The 14960-nt window shown below is 43.0% G+C and overlaps 1 protein-coding gene across 1 annotated transcript in view; it reads left to right on the forward strand.

Moving 5' to 3' along the window:
- Positions 1 to 14960, forward strand: part of LOC146808472 (transient receptor potential cation channel subfamily M member 2-like) — a 2315843-nt gene that overhangs the window by 1821115 nt on the left and 479768 nt on the right. The gene's annotated exons all lie outside the window — the stretch shown is intronic.

The raw sequence follows: 14960 nt of genomic DNA on the forward strand, positions 1-14960 counted from the left end.
GAGGTAGAAGCTTGTGCCATGCCGGTCTGAGATGCCTGTGCAGCTATGTCTGCAGCCTTTTTCTCCTTTCGCAAATGGACTGCATCAACACGCAGTTTAACCAAACGCCTGATTGTATCAGCCACCTGGGAGAAAACAAAAAGACCATCACGCATTTGCTTATAATTAACTGCTATATCGTCAGGCTCTACCTCCTCAGAATATTTCCTAAACAGCTCAAGGACCTCTGCGGCAAACACCTCAGTAAAATACAGCTGCTCCCTTTCATACCACCCTCTCATATTATCTAGAAGTTCAGAGGCGGGGGCAGTGCTATGAACTGCTTTACGAGCAGCAGATCGGAGCTGGGACGAACGAGCAGCAGTCAACATAGAACGAGTTTCTCGTGCCTTATCTTCCTCCGAACTAGAGTCCTCATCTGACTCATGAGGGGCAGACGGAACAGTATACGGAGGTGGAGGACGATCTAATAATAAGGAATCATCTCGTGGTTTATTAAGTATAGGATAAAGGGGCCGCCGAACGGCGTATTGGCCAGTTACCTGTAAATTGAGCTCCCTATCTTCTCTCTCTTTTAACTCTTTTATTTCTTTATTCTTCAGCTCTAATGCTTTCATATAAATGTTCTTTCGCTGTTCTTTTTCAATCAAGGCTTGTTCACGCTTCATTCGTTCACGCACTTCTTTCTCCCACATTCGTACACAATCAAACATATCTTGCCTAGTCTTTCGCTTAAACATACATTGTTCCACATACTCAATCTTTCGTAATTCAAATGACCCATACATAGGCCAACGCAACTCAGGATCCTTACGCGTGTATTTATTCCATAATGCGCTGTACATTATAGAAGAAAGACCATACTTAATATACATATCCCTATTAGGCGTCCCCTCCGGGGGGTGCCGGTTGTGCTTCATCTTGAATCAACTTGGTACCACTACAAAAGCAACACATCCTACGAAGTGTGCTTAAAACAGGCATGCCAAAAATAGTGCAGAATATGCAGTATTATAATCAAAGTAGCACTTAAGGTACCTTTAGTACGATGTGCCGTTCAAATCAATTCAGATAGAGAAAATTCTCCTCATTACCTGCCTATATAGGTTGCAACTTATATATTTATATCATAACAAACCCTAGTTGGCCAACACAAAATGCGCAATCCAAAAGCCACAGTAAGTGTTACTAAACTACCTTACCAATCCCAGGCATCAAAACCAACAGCAAGCGCCGCAGAAGGACACTTACCAATCACTTGGTGTCCAGGTTCCAACTGCCAAGTTCTAAAATCGACCAAATGGTCACTGCACGGCGAATCAACAGAAGAGATCTCAGTCGAGGACCGGCACCACCTGGATGGTCAGATCAGAAGGAAAGGAAAAACGCCGTGGTTGCCAAGACTCGGGTCTCATCGGGCAGCGATCGCGTCCAGAGCGAGATTCCAATCCTTCGTCGCGACCAATCCTTTGGGCATCCGAGTCACCGATGAGCCCCACTGGTTGGGCGCCAATTTGTTGAAGGAGACCTCAGCTAGGCCTACCAGTGCAAGTGGTTCGCCCTTCTCTGCACAGAGTCCTCAGACCAATAGGAAGAAGTTGGCACAGAAACTGGAATAGAAAATACAAAGTTTAATAAACCTCATGAGGTGGAACTACATTCAAACAGCACCCTTCGGTATTGAGTGAAGTAGCACACTGAACAGAAAGAGCATGGTCCTTTTATACCCACACAGGGGCTGAAAAAAGGCGGTACAAGTATACATGAGAAGAGTTATGCACATAGATGGTCATACAGAAATGCACAGTCAACAGTAAAGGAGGAGCTAGCAGTTGCTGACTCTGGTAGAAACAACCTGACAGCTACAGACTAAAAACAGATGCATGGACAGTTAGACTCTTCTGCGCATGTGCAGAGTAGCAGAGTCTAAGTATAGCCAGTCCTTTAAACAGAGCACAAGGGTAAACAACAGTGAAGAAGGAAACAACTTTTGGTGAGCACATGGCAGACAAAATGGCTGCCAGAAATACAAATGGATTCCACAAAATTGACAAGATAGCCTCTAAATACCAGATGGATTCCGCTAATGCTAATCCAATCGCAGCCAATTTACGACACCACCCTCAAAAGTTGCAAATAAAGATGGAATACGGACTTTGATTGGGCAGGGGAGTTGTCGTCACCTCATGCTGACATATTGCTTTTTAATAATCCTCTTTTGTTTGACAAACCTTTCCCTTTTAGCTCATTCATGACTTAATTCTATTTCATTCCCATATATCTAATGTTGCAAATCAAATACCACTTTTAAATGCAGTTCCACAGTCGAGATTAATTTTCACACGACTCTTGTCCTTGAATCTCGGCAGCCGTTTAGCCACATGGTCAGCGCGTCACATCATGACTTCATTGCGCATGCATATCTTGCCTCCATCTCACCGCCATCTTTCTTTCATTGTATGTAACAATAGGCCCAAACGTACACTATTAATAAAGGAATCATAAACAAATCTTAATTTCTCAAATACATGATTCTCACTGTTCACCACCCACTTCTACTCTATTCCATGTTATTATCTCTTTCTTTAAACAAAAGCATTAGCAGCAATAGCTCTCTTTAATTTCAGGCCAGCATATGCCAGGCATGCGGTGCCTTAAGACTTCATGTTAATAGTTCTTGCGCATGCATGAGAATTTTCCCTCTCAAAACAAGTTAGTCATGTTACTGTCTATGCAATCCTAGTTCGCACAAGCGCAAAAGCACTTTCCAGTTTAAAGCGGGTTTTAGTCGCGTTGCATTTTATTCTTTGCTATTTAATCATGCGTTAAGCTCTCTTCCCATGGTAAATGTTGTGTGCATCTTAATTTTGTTTTCTTTACTATTTCTAACAATTAGTACTGTTAATGAGGGATTGCTCCGAGCAAGTTTCATTTTCCTGAATCCTTGCTCCCTCAACCCCAAGGCTTCTTACTGCCTTTTTGGGAGTGGGGGGGACCCGTCTCACTGGGCCAAACGGTGGGGTTCCAACGGACCACCCTGTTCTTAGTGACGACTATCTTGGTTTTGTCCTAGTTTAGTTTCAAATGATTGCTGTTCATCCAATCCAGGATGAACAGCAAAGTGTCTTGAAAATGCTGCCTGGCCGTGGAGCTATCATTGATCGTAAACAGCAATTGCATGTCATCGGCGTAGTTGAAAATGTGCACTTCCATCTTTCTAAGAGTCTTGACCAAGGGTCGAATATAGATGATAAAACCAATGGTTGTAACGTCCTTCCATCTGGGACAGTCCGCCACCTTGCCCACCTTCTATGCACCTCCGCATCCTTCCAAGAACGATGAGCGTCTCCACCGTCTGGACCCAAAAATAGCGTTTTCGTTCTATCTCGATCGTACTTAAGAGTTCCGAGTGGCCGACCAACTCTTTATAGGGCATGTGGGAGATAAGAAGGGACAAGCTGTCCAAAAGAGGACTATATCCTGTTGCGTTTTCCTCTGTATTAAAATCTGTTACGCCTTTGCGAAGAAACAGCCTCCTGAAGGTCTTCGGGCCAATTCCTTCAGGGCAAAAGCAGCCACTACTGGTCTCCAGTGTAGTGTTCCCATTGTGGATATTTGCCAGGCGGCCACCGGGGCATCCTTGCACATGTTCGCCCAACACTTTTGCCTGGATTCTCTGGTCCACCGGGGTGGGGGAGGGGGTGGCTTTTTGGCCGCTCTGTCTTGGTCTTGCAGGACTTCCTGGTCTAACTTCTCCGCAGTCCCACCTCCGGGAAAGGTATTGCTTGGGTATCTCTTCAAAGGTAAGGAATCTGCGGCTAGATGTCTCTATCAGATGTACAAGTTACTTAGCTTCTGTAACGCCTTATCTGTTAGAGACATAATCTAGCCGCAGATTCCTTACTGACCCACCCATCATTCCAGCACTGCAGATTGGATTTTTTGTGGAAAGGGCTATTCCTTTTGGGGCCCTATTGTCTTTTTTAACACACCAGGGTCAGTCACTTCATGACTCCCCGCTTCTGGCGTGGAAAGTTGTGAAAAGTAATGACGTCAGTGCACCGGAGTGGCGGCTATATCGACAATGCAAATGCCACGATGACGGTGGACATGACGTCTATGACGTCACATGGAGTCGACTGACACCGCCTACTGGGTCGCAGGGGTAATGCTATCAAAAATCTTCATGATCCAGTCTTGTGCCTGGAAGTTCAAAGGTAAGGAATCTGTGGCTAGATCATGTCTTTGCCAAATAAGGCATTACCAAAGGTAAGTAACTTGTCCTTCAGGGCTCGGCTCCTGTACAGGCTCTAAGATTTGAGCCAGACCGTTTGTTCAGTTCTCCCTACAAATTTATTGGTTCTCCGCCTCTACTTACAGTTTGTCAAAGTAGCTTAGAGGAGTGCTCTTGCCTCAATGGCCTGAATGCAGCCCAGAGTAGTTATTTCCAGTGGCTAAGACTAGTTCAGATAACTCAGCCAATATTTGTTTTGTTTTGAGTTTTCCTGTCATTGCCAGCCATTGGTCCTATAGCTCACTTTGCCCTAGGAATCAAGCTGCTCCTCATAGAGTCCCAGCAAGGCTAAATATGGTCTGGGTTGTTGGTGTTACTGGTTGGCAGGGACGTGACCTGGTAGTTCAGCTGAGCTGTTTCTATGTAGGCGGACCAGTGCTTATTTCCATTTCAACATCTGCAGTGTTTATTGTTATTTTTTAAGATAAACGATGCACTAGAATGAGGCCTAAACCGGAGGCTGAGATTCATTCAGACTTTCTAGGTCGAGCTTGCCAGACAGCAGAGGGGCCTGCAGCCTATCTGCGGCAAATTTGCGACATACTGTGGACATCCTTGGCTTATTTCTGGCCATTTCTGGCATGTGTACACCTCATGCATAAAAAAAGGCATAAATGTGTCAACAAATAGCATATTGGTAGCTGTCCCTGCCAAAATATTGCCCATTTCCACACATTGTGCCCAGCACAATATATTGCCTAGCTGATAGATACATCTAGCTACAGATTCCTTAACTTTTGAACTCTCCCCAGGCGTCAGTCCGAAAGTTAAGGAATCTGCGGTTAGACTGTATCTCTACCAGACAATACGTTACCAAAGTTCAAAGCCCTGAGCTATATGTTCAGAATCAACTGTGGAAAGTACCACAATACTTGAAAGCTTTGGTTCAGCGTTATCTTCCCTCATGCACGTTACGTTCAGCCTCACAGGCTAATTTTATTGTGCCAAGGATTAGACCGGCCCGGATGGGCGGCCGGTCATTTTCTTATCTTGGCCCACGGTTGTGGAACTCCCTTCCGAAGGTACTTCGGACTCAAACTAGTTACGGAGAACTATCGCAAGGGCCTAAAAACGTGGCCGTTTAACTTATAGAGTCTTCTTGTCTTTCTTTACCTGTTCAGCCGGTGCCGGGAAACCCTTGGGTATTTATGCACCTAATAAGAATAAATTAACAATAACAATAACAAAGGTAATTAACCCCTTCGCCGCGGCAGGAATTCCGCTGCGGCGCTGGGGGGGGGTTTGGGAGCACTGCGGCGCGGCCGTGCTCGTGACGGAACCACTCCGTCATGAGTCACGGGCGAGCTGTGCTCATGACGGAGTGGTTCCGTCACGACTCCGCCCACTGCGCTAATCACCCGCACAGGCGGGGAATTAGCGCCGCGTGAGCGGAGCGGCCGCCAACGGCCGCAGCATGACGGAACCACTCCGTCATGAGCACACGGCGCCCGTGGCTCATGACGGGGTGGTTCCGTCATGAGCACGGAACGGGTTAATTTGTTCTTCTCAATAAACAAGTCTTAACACTTTCACAGAGTTTCAGTAACTTATTTTGCACAACTGCTCACCATGCTTACAACAAAAAACACCTTATTAATAATCAGTTAGGCTAAACCTAATGCATTTACTAATGCTTGTTTTTCTTATTGCCCCACTTCTTCTTTGTTGAAGAGGTGGGTGGTTTTCTTAGAGTTATCTTATTCAGAATTACTCTTCAATTGTCGTTTCCCCGGTCTGGGTCCCAAATTAACTCATCCTAGCATAGCATAGGTTTCTTTAACAATTCCTGCTGCACGGGAGGCAAATCCCTTAGGTGTTGCCCTATAGCTAATGCTACTGCTTTACCTTTAATGTTACTCAACATTTGGCAGATACTGCGGGAAAGTTGCCTATTAGTTTAATCCCTAAATCCAGGGCAGGAGCTGCCCCATGTTCAATCTGAACTTTTTTTTTACCACTTCAGGTAAAATTGCCAAAAAAGAGGTAGTATGTGTTCTGGTATATACTGCAGCAAAGGCCGTACCCCAAGAGGCACAGTCTTCTACCGGGCAAGCTATTCCCATTGACAAGCAGATAGTTAGTATCCTGTGTTTTTCCTGCTGGCCTGAATGGAAAATACTACTTTAAGCTGATTTGTTTTTTTGTGCAATCCAAAACGGAATTTCTTCCCTCTTGGTGGGTATTTTTCAATTACTGCATTGAGGGTTTGTGGGTTAATTCCATGTGTAGATAGTTTTTGTGGTGCAGCTTGAACAGTCTGAGCAGAAGTGTTATTGCTCGTATCACAAACTGTGTAAGACATATTGTTACTGAATTATTGTATAATCCCTGCAGCTGGGATGAGGTCAAATGATTGATACGTGTATGTAACTGGCTAGGACTGACCATGATGCCCCTTCATTGCTGAGTGGGCCCAGTCTCACATTTTGTATAGTATGGGGGAGGGCACCTTTAAACCAATTAATATGTTCTTGGTAAGTAAGAGGGACTTCTATCGCCTCATACATCATATATTCATCTTGTATTTCATCTTAAGTGTATTTGAGAGATACCTGTGCTGCCTCATCTGCAGCAGGAAATGTAACCCAGGAGTAAAATAGCTCTGTTCTATCTGCTTCGTGTGCCTCAACCACGAAGGTAACATCCCCACCATCTAGTGTGAGGCCATTTTGTAGTAGTTTCTGAGTGATTGCGTATCTGTTTTCTGCCATGTTAAGAAGGGAAAAAATGACAGAGTTTGGCTAACACAGTGGGAATTAGATCCTTTCAAGCTTGAAATTACTAACAGCCAATAGATAGTGTATACCTACTCCGCTGAGGAGGATATTCCTTATTACCATGGACATCTCTAATTTTAAAAGGTGTGTAGGGATCTCTAAAGAAGCACAATTGAACTACTCAGTTGAACAATGCAAAATAAGAAACCAACCAATGTTGGCAGTGCCATATCATGTAGTTTTTACTAATTAGTAAGAACTGCATGTTTGTGGACAACATAAAGTTACAATGGTACCAGACTGATTCCATGAACCCAGCAGGATATTTGGTCCCTTGGTCTAGCTGGCTCACAGTGCCACCATACGCCACGCCTAACCTAAGCAGGAAGCGAACAGTTCTGGCAAATACTGATCATGACAACTCTGTTCCCTCAGGAACCGTGGTGACAGACTCAGAACTTTTCGCTCAGACGCTCATGCTCTCTATCAATCAGAGAAATATACAAAGAATACACAACAGGAAAATTATAATGTTTATTGAACTGAAGTGATTCTTGTATAGAAAATATGTGCTGCAAAATCAATAAACAAATGAAAGTTATATTAAGTGTCAGGACAGATAACAGAACGAAGAGTTCCACAATCTTGCTAAGACAATGTATATCTGCAAACATATGTAATACTATAACAATCTAGTGTACTCCTATGATGCAAAACGCTACGTATCTAGGGTGTAAATGCATTTTCTGCCAAGAAACCCCCTTTTGGATGATTTCATCACATTACCTGATGGGTAAGAATGTAGGAACCGATCTTGGTACCAAACTGCACACCTCTCACGAACATGCCAGTCAGCTGCTGGGGGAAAGCTTCAGCATGTAGGAACCTCTCGAAGTCAGCAGAAGTGTCTCCTTTGATTATACTCAGAAACAAAAGGATATATATATAGAAAAAGGCATCCTTGCTTTGGGCCGAGATTGTGATCAGAGTGCCATTGTTTGTATTCAGCAGATAGCTTTGTCGCCATATTGACGTAATAACACGTTTATTGCACAACCCACCTGAGGGCCTTGTACACAATGCCAAGTCAGTGTGATAGTGTTCTCGTGAAGATTATTCCTGTCAGCAAGGTCGGTGTTTCCAAGAAACTACCCCAAGTGTCACAAATGCAAATGTGTGTCAAAAGTCGATGTGGCAAAGTGAAGACAACTTTTGAAAAGAGCTATGTGCATGTAAAAATGGCAATGGGTCCTACCAGGCGTAACTGGGACACATGACAGCATGAACAACAAAGTTTTCATGTTATCAGCAAAATAGGAGGCATAGGTCTGGCCAGATGTCTTAAATAGCTCAGGTTCGTCTGGTTCGTCTTCGCACCGGCGCCAATACAGATCTGGGATCGTATCCATGAGACCCCACCGGAGCCGAGGCCGGAGCCGTCAGTGCAGAAACTGATGGGGCCTCTTCCGAACACACGGAGAGATGCACAGGAGTAGTTGGCCTGCTCAAATACTTGGCTCATGGCTTTGTAAACTCTTTTATTTGAGTGGGGGTCGCTCCGGCTCCCAAAAACTTGGGGAGGTGCAGAGTCAGACCTAGCAAGTGCTCTGCAGAACAGTGCATGGAATGTTGACGTTCCTCACTTGTCTCGAAAATCCTCAATGGACGAGGTGAAATCGAAGTCAGTGGCTCTCCCCCGAGTCTCCCGAGGACATCGAGTGCAATGAAGAAGACTTGGGGCTCCTGGAACAATTCCGTGATCTTCTCTTCCTCGATCGGGAGTGAGACCTCCTAGGAGTCACGCTAGATTGAGTTGACTGCTGGGCCACAGCAGCTTTAGGGACCATGCCCTCAAAATCTTCGGCACAATTGCCCGGCAATCTGAGCATGACTTCGAGTCGTGGTTGTGCTCGAGACACCATAAGCAGACAAGGTGTGAGTCGGTAACCAACATGGTGTGGGGACCGGTGTCACACGGCTTAAACCCTACCTTTCTAGAGTAATCCATTGACAAGGAAAAAATCTTTGACGAAAAAGTCTGCCAAAATGAGACAATGGGGTAGTTCTTCTTCGGATCAGAGCTAACTGGCACGTAACGAAAAGAACTGACGTCCATGCGCCTGTGTGGTGCCTATATAGGTGATCACAACATCACATCCATCGCTAACAACGTTGATAACACCACACAGAACTGAACAAGGCCACCCAATCGCGCACAGGGGTACTGCTCACGTAAACGTTTTCCGATCCAGGTGAGGAACCTGCAGCTAGCTATTGTCTCTACCAGATAATGCGTTACCAAAGGTAAATAACTTGTTCATCATATCTACATATATACATGCAGTGACTGTCAGGGTAATGTGTGTCAGCTGCATGTAGCCTCAGAGTGAAATGATATTTCTTACCAAAGTCACCAAATCCCCAGCAACAAACCAATGCACTAGAGGTGACTGGGAAGAAAATACAGCTGTTGTGTGCGCTTCCAGAAAATGCAGCAGATATCAGTGAGGCAGCCGCTAGCATCACAGGCAGTTGGAACGTTAGTGATAGCGTGTCTGTTTTTATATTTGCATGTCCCTCTGTAAACCCTTGCTTAGCCCTCCCTTAAACTCACCCATTTAGAAGTAAAATGTGTGCATAAATGTGCTGAAATCTCCACACACGTGGCGGAGATCTCTACACATAGAAGATAGGCTAGGTGGAGACCTCCACACGTAGGTTTGTGAATAGAATTTTGTAGTATGTGAGTAGTATTACTAGTAAACACACTACAAAGTGTACTTTCTAAAAATGCCCCTAGCTAGTTATTGTGCCTGTCCTTTGTGAGGCCGGTTAGATGGGGATTTATTTTCTATCTCCTTGACAAAGTAGCTGATAGAAAGTGTTTAGGTGACATTGTAAAATTGTATTTGTGTGAGATGTGAGTGTTTGTTTGTAAGGTGATTTATTCGTTTCTCCTTCAAAAATAATAATAAAAATGAAATGCACCTGAGAAGCTTGTTCTTTAAAAACTATCACAAGTTAAGCAGCCACTTCTATAAATGCTTTTAACTTTTAAAAAATCACCACAGGCATTTGGTGACCAAGGCTCAAGTGGCAGCTTGTTTTGTTCATTATGTCAGATATTGCAATACAAATGTATAAAATAACAATTACGTTAGCTTGCCAGGCCCGATGGCTTTGCCAGTGCTTGTTCTTGCATTGGAGCCCACAATCTATGCTATGATGCTGGACAACGGCCTGTATTCAGTATATTATTCAAGCGCTTTCTCCACATTGTCAAAAATGTGTTGCAATCACCTTAAGTAAAACCCTATTTTCTTGGTCCTGTCTGTATACTTAAACTGTGTGTACATGTTCAGACAGGTGTTCTTAATGGGAACAACATACACCTCTCATGAGATTACTCAGAAGTTAATTCCCTGGTTCATACGGTTCTTCGCTGTGTTTGACCACACGTGCTGGCTAGTATAGGATAGCAGTTCAGCATGGCAGAGAGCCTCAGCATCGGTGGTCACTTGTATTTTCTGGTGACAGGATATGTATGCATTAGGTTTGAAAAGAATGATGGCAGTTGTGTGCTGTAGAAACAGCCCCTCATGGTGGGGCATCTTACCATGACGTGCAATACTGCCATCAGTGCATGTGTTGCAGATCAGAGCCTCCAAATCCCCTCCACGTCCACGGACGGAATGATTTCACAGTCACACGCACACTCACACATCATACGCTGGTGGGGCCCATAACACCAACATTCATTCCTAATCAAACTATCCGTACCTGCAAAGGGGAAAGATACAATAACATCAACAACCTATCCGATCTGCATTTATTAATCCGAAGGAAGAAACCACCTTTCTTTATATCACCCTAACAGACCTTCCCTCGGATTAGGTCGACTGGACCGTCTAGTTGCTGGTTTGACAATGAAATACACATTCAAATATAGTCAAATAAATCATTCACTAAAATAATCACCCGACACATTTATTAAATTAATGCTTTCTCTTTATCTAAATCAAATGCAAGTAAACTTAGCAAATGCAGCATTATCTTGTGTCATATTTACCTATTCTGGCTAATTGTCGTTTTCTAAGTCAGAACTGGTCCTCAAAGCATCTGTCAGCATCTCTGGCTCTGTCATAGGCGTCACCGTCCTCTTCGTCAGCGTCAGGACCTCAGTTCATAAGTTCAGGAAGGACGCGTTCCTCTCGCTCCTCCTAGCTAATTTACCCTCTCTAGGCTACTCATATTTATAGCAAATATTACAATATTAAAGTTACATTTCCAAATTCTTGTGATTCTGATTGGATGGTTCAAATGAAGTGACCGGATTTCACTGCAACATGGGCATTTCTTCCCAGGCACATTCTCTCGTAAAGTCTTGATTTCCCTTGTCTTTTGTTACAAATTTTGTTGCAAGCGGAAGGGACACGACCCTAGCAATGTTTCATTTTACGGTACAAGTCCTGGTCGCTTTCTCACGTAAATTATGAATGTCTTTTGTCAAATTTCTGCAAATGTTAAATAATTTTATAAAATGTTGCAAACAGAAGGGATACGACCCCAGCAAATGTCTCTTTCAACGGTATTAGTCCGGTTTTTACATCTCTAAATGTTCTTTATCTTTGTCTTTTCAGCGTGTTCAGGGTCGCGTTGGCACTCCTCCCAGACAGTCACCATGACATAGCTTTCAAGTCAAGTCAAATGATCTTTATTCGGAATTTGTATTTCCATAAAAGTACATCCAGGTTAAAAACACACATAAAAACATGTATAAAAATATTTTAAAAACAATAATTTTTCAATAGGGTTAGAGCAGCATATATATAACATAAAGTGCTTAATACACAGAGAGGATATACATAGTCTTACAAGATTTCCAATTGGGTTTGGCACCAAATAAGCATAAAATACGAGGTGCACAGTAGGGACAAACATGATCTATTAATATGTGAGATTGTAAATGCCACCTTATCCATTTCTATAAAAATCGCACATGTCCAAACACGCATAAAATAATTAATTCAATTTACTATTTATAATAAAATAATGCTAAAGTGCAGTATACATTCAGTAGCCAATTATGTATGTTCCATGCTAGCCCTAGATCTTATGCAGGTTTTTATAAAGCAGTTTACCATGTGTATAACCTCGTCTGTCGACAACATTTGTAGAAATTTTAATGCCAAGGTAAAGTCTCTTATATTATATTTACGAAGAATCGGCATTAGATATTGACGGGTATACAACTTATAATAGCCGCAGAAAAAAAGGAAGTGCAACAAACTTTGTTTTCCACCTTCTGGGCAAGGGCAATCCAGCTCTTCTAGGTTTTTATTAAAGCCAAGGGGGAAACTTAGTAAATTGACGATACTTCCTTCCCGGAACCTAAATAAAAGACTCCGGTTCCATCTTCCAATTGGGATCGACAGATATCTGCGGGGTTTAGCTAGGTTAACATTGTCTGGGTCAGTTAATGGCAGGTATTTAATAACAACAGGCTTTACCAATTCAGATCTCCTGCGTTCCTCCTTATATAGATCAAATAGTGCCCGTTTTACACCGTTCTTATGGGAAGGGGCAATGATATTAGGGGAGCTAAACAGGAGACCTTGGCCCACACTCAGCAGGCTGTTGTTAACTGCATTTAACCAGGGGACAAGGTGGGGGCTTTCAAGTAGTAGACAATCAGATATTATGCTGCGTGTTAGGAGTGCAGCTGGGTTGGACCAAATTTTTATCCAAAAAAGTGCAGGCCTTGACCTAATAAAATCGGAAATGTATGGCATCCTTAGTTCATTATGACAGATGAATGTGGGCGCACAGGGAACACCCCCCAGTACCTTTCTACAAAATCTATTTTCCTCCAGCTGGAGGGGGGTGCTGTTACAATAACCCCACACTTCTGCTCCATATGTCCCAGTTGGGTGGCATTGGGTACGGTAAATGTTAAGCAGGGGGGAAATGACATCGGCCAGTTTGGGTTGTTGGAGAGATAAAATTGAATTAATCGATTTACCAATTTTATTTCTCGCATAGGCAGCATGTGGCTGCCATGAGCCTGTGTTAGAGAATAATAACCCTAGATAAGGGAAGGTGCTGGTGCATTTTAATACGTTGTCCCCCGATTTTATCGAAGTGATATTATACTTTTTTGGCCCACAGTTCATGATGAAAGATTTTTTTAAATTGGTACTTAGGCCCAAATCAGACATAAAAGCAACAAACCCAGTTATTAAAATGCGTAAAGCATTCGGAGTACGCCCCATTAATACTGCGTCGTCCGCATAAAGAAGGGTAGAAATGGGGGAACCATTTATGATTGGTACGTCCTTAGTGTTCGTGCTCAAAGAGCGGCTCAACCCGTTAATATACAAAATAAAAAGCAGTGGGGCGAGTACACAGCCCTGTTTTACTCCTCTGCTAATAAAAATGTCATCTGATAATTCGCCATCATTGTTGATGCGTACTCTCGCCTTTAGATCCCTGTGTAGATAGGAAAGAAAATAAACCAATGAACTATCTAAACCATAATCCAGCAGAAGTGACCACAACCTAGAACGATTAACGAAATCAAACGCTGAGCTCAGATCCATAAAACCTAAATAAAGCGGGGACTTTTTAACAATAGTGTATTTGGCCATAATTAAATTCAGGTTGAGGCATTGTTCAACTGTACCCACATGGCTTCTAAATCCCAGTTGGCTGCAATGTAGAATATTATTATCCTCAGCCCAGTTACGTATTCTTTTAAAAATTACCCTTCCGAGAACTTTTAACGTATTGTCGATCAGTGAAATCGGACGATAACAGGCAGGATCCGACCTGTCACCTTTTTTAAATATTGGTACGATGATACTATTCGACCAGGAATCAGGAATTGAGCTGTCAGCCAAGTTATTAAATAGGTTACATAATAAGGGGGCCCAAAAATTAATTTCAGATTTAATCTGGTCGATAGAAAGACCGTCCGGGCCTGGGGCTTTATTGCTGGTGCTCTCGAGTATGGCATCCTCCACCTCAGATAATAAAAAGTTGAGTCGATCAACGGTATTAAATGAGTGATCAATATCTAGGGAAGAGGGTAATATAGCGTAAATTTTAGAAAAATGCTCTACCCACGCTTCACTAGTTATATTACAGTTAATTGGTTTGATGTTAGAACCAAAAGATCTTAGGGACTTGACTTCTCTCCAAAAACCAGTCGTGTCCTTTAGTGAGGCAAAGCGTGTGAGGGATTCCCAGTGGTTAATCACTAGGGCCTCAGATCTAAAGCGTAATGCAGATTTGTATTTTGATCTTAGTTCTCTCACTAATTGATCATCCCTCGGATTGGTTTTTAAGGCTGCCCTCAGGTCCCTATTGGCCCTAGAGCAGGAGGAGTCGAACCAGCGAGGGCCATGATCTATATTAGGCCTGGCTGGTTTAGAGCATTCTCTTTTAATAGCCCCGCAGAGATTACCAAAGGCAATGACCACATCCTCGCCTGGACTGGTATACGACAGACAGGTCTCTACTATCATAGGGTGCTTTTTGATGACTCTAGCTAGGATATCTTTATTATCCACCCCTTTCCATATTAGTCTTAGTCTGTCAGTGGATAGATCCCAATGACATAGCTTTCGGTTCAACTGGAGGGCAGGGTTGCAGTCATTGCAGAACGTTTTTCTTTTATTATTTCGTCTACTTGAATACAGGCTTCAGATGGCAGCCATTTTATAGCAGGCCACAATGATCAACTTTAAGCAAACAAATGAAAAATCATAATTAATACATGGAAATAATTAAAACAGTGTTATTCCCCAACTAATACCCATATGTGTATGCATTTATCTAGCCATATGCGACATTTAAAGCCATTAGTGCATGTTTATTTAAGCGCATATCACAAAACTATATTTAAGCAACACGTATTTCATTCAGTATGCGTACAAACTTAGTTTACT

This window comes from Triturus cristatus, chromosome 8 (genome assembly GCF_964204655.1).
Source record: "Triturus cristatus chromosome 8, aTriCri1.1, whole genome shotgun sequence".
NCBI classification, from domain to species: domain Eukaryota; kingdom Metazoa; phylum Chordata; class Amphibia; order Caudata; family Salamandridae; genus Triturus; species Triturus cristatus.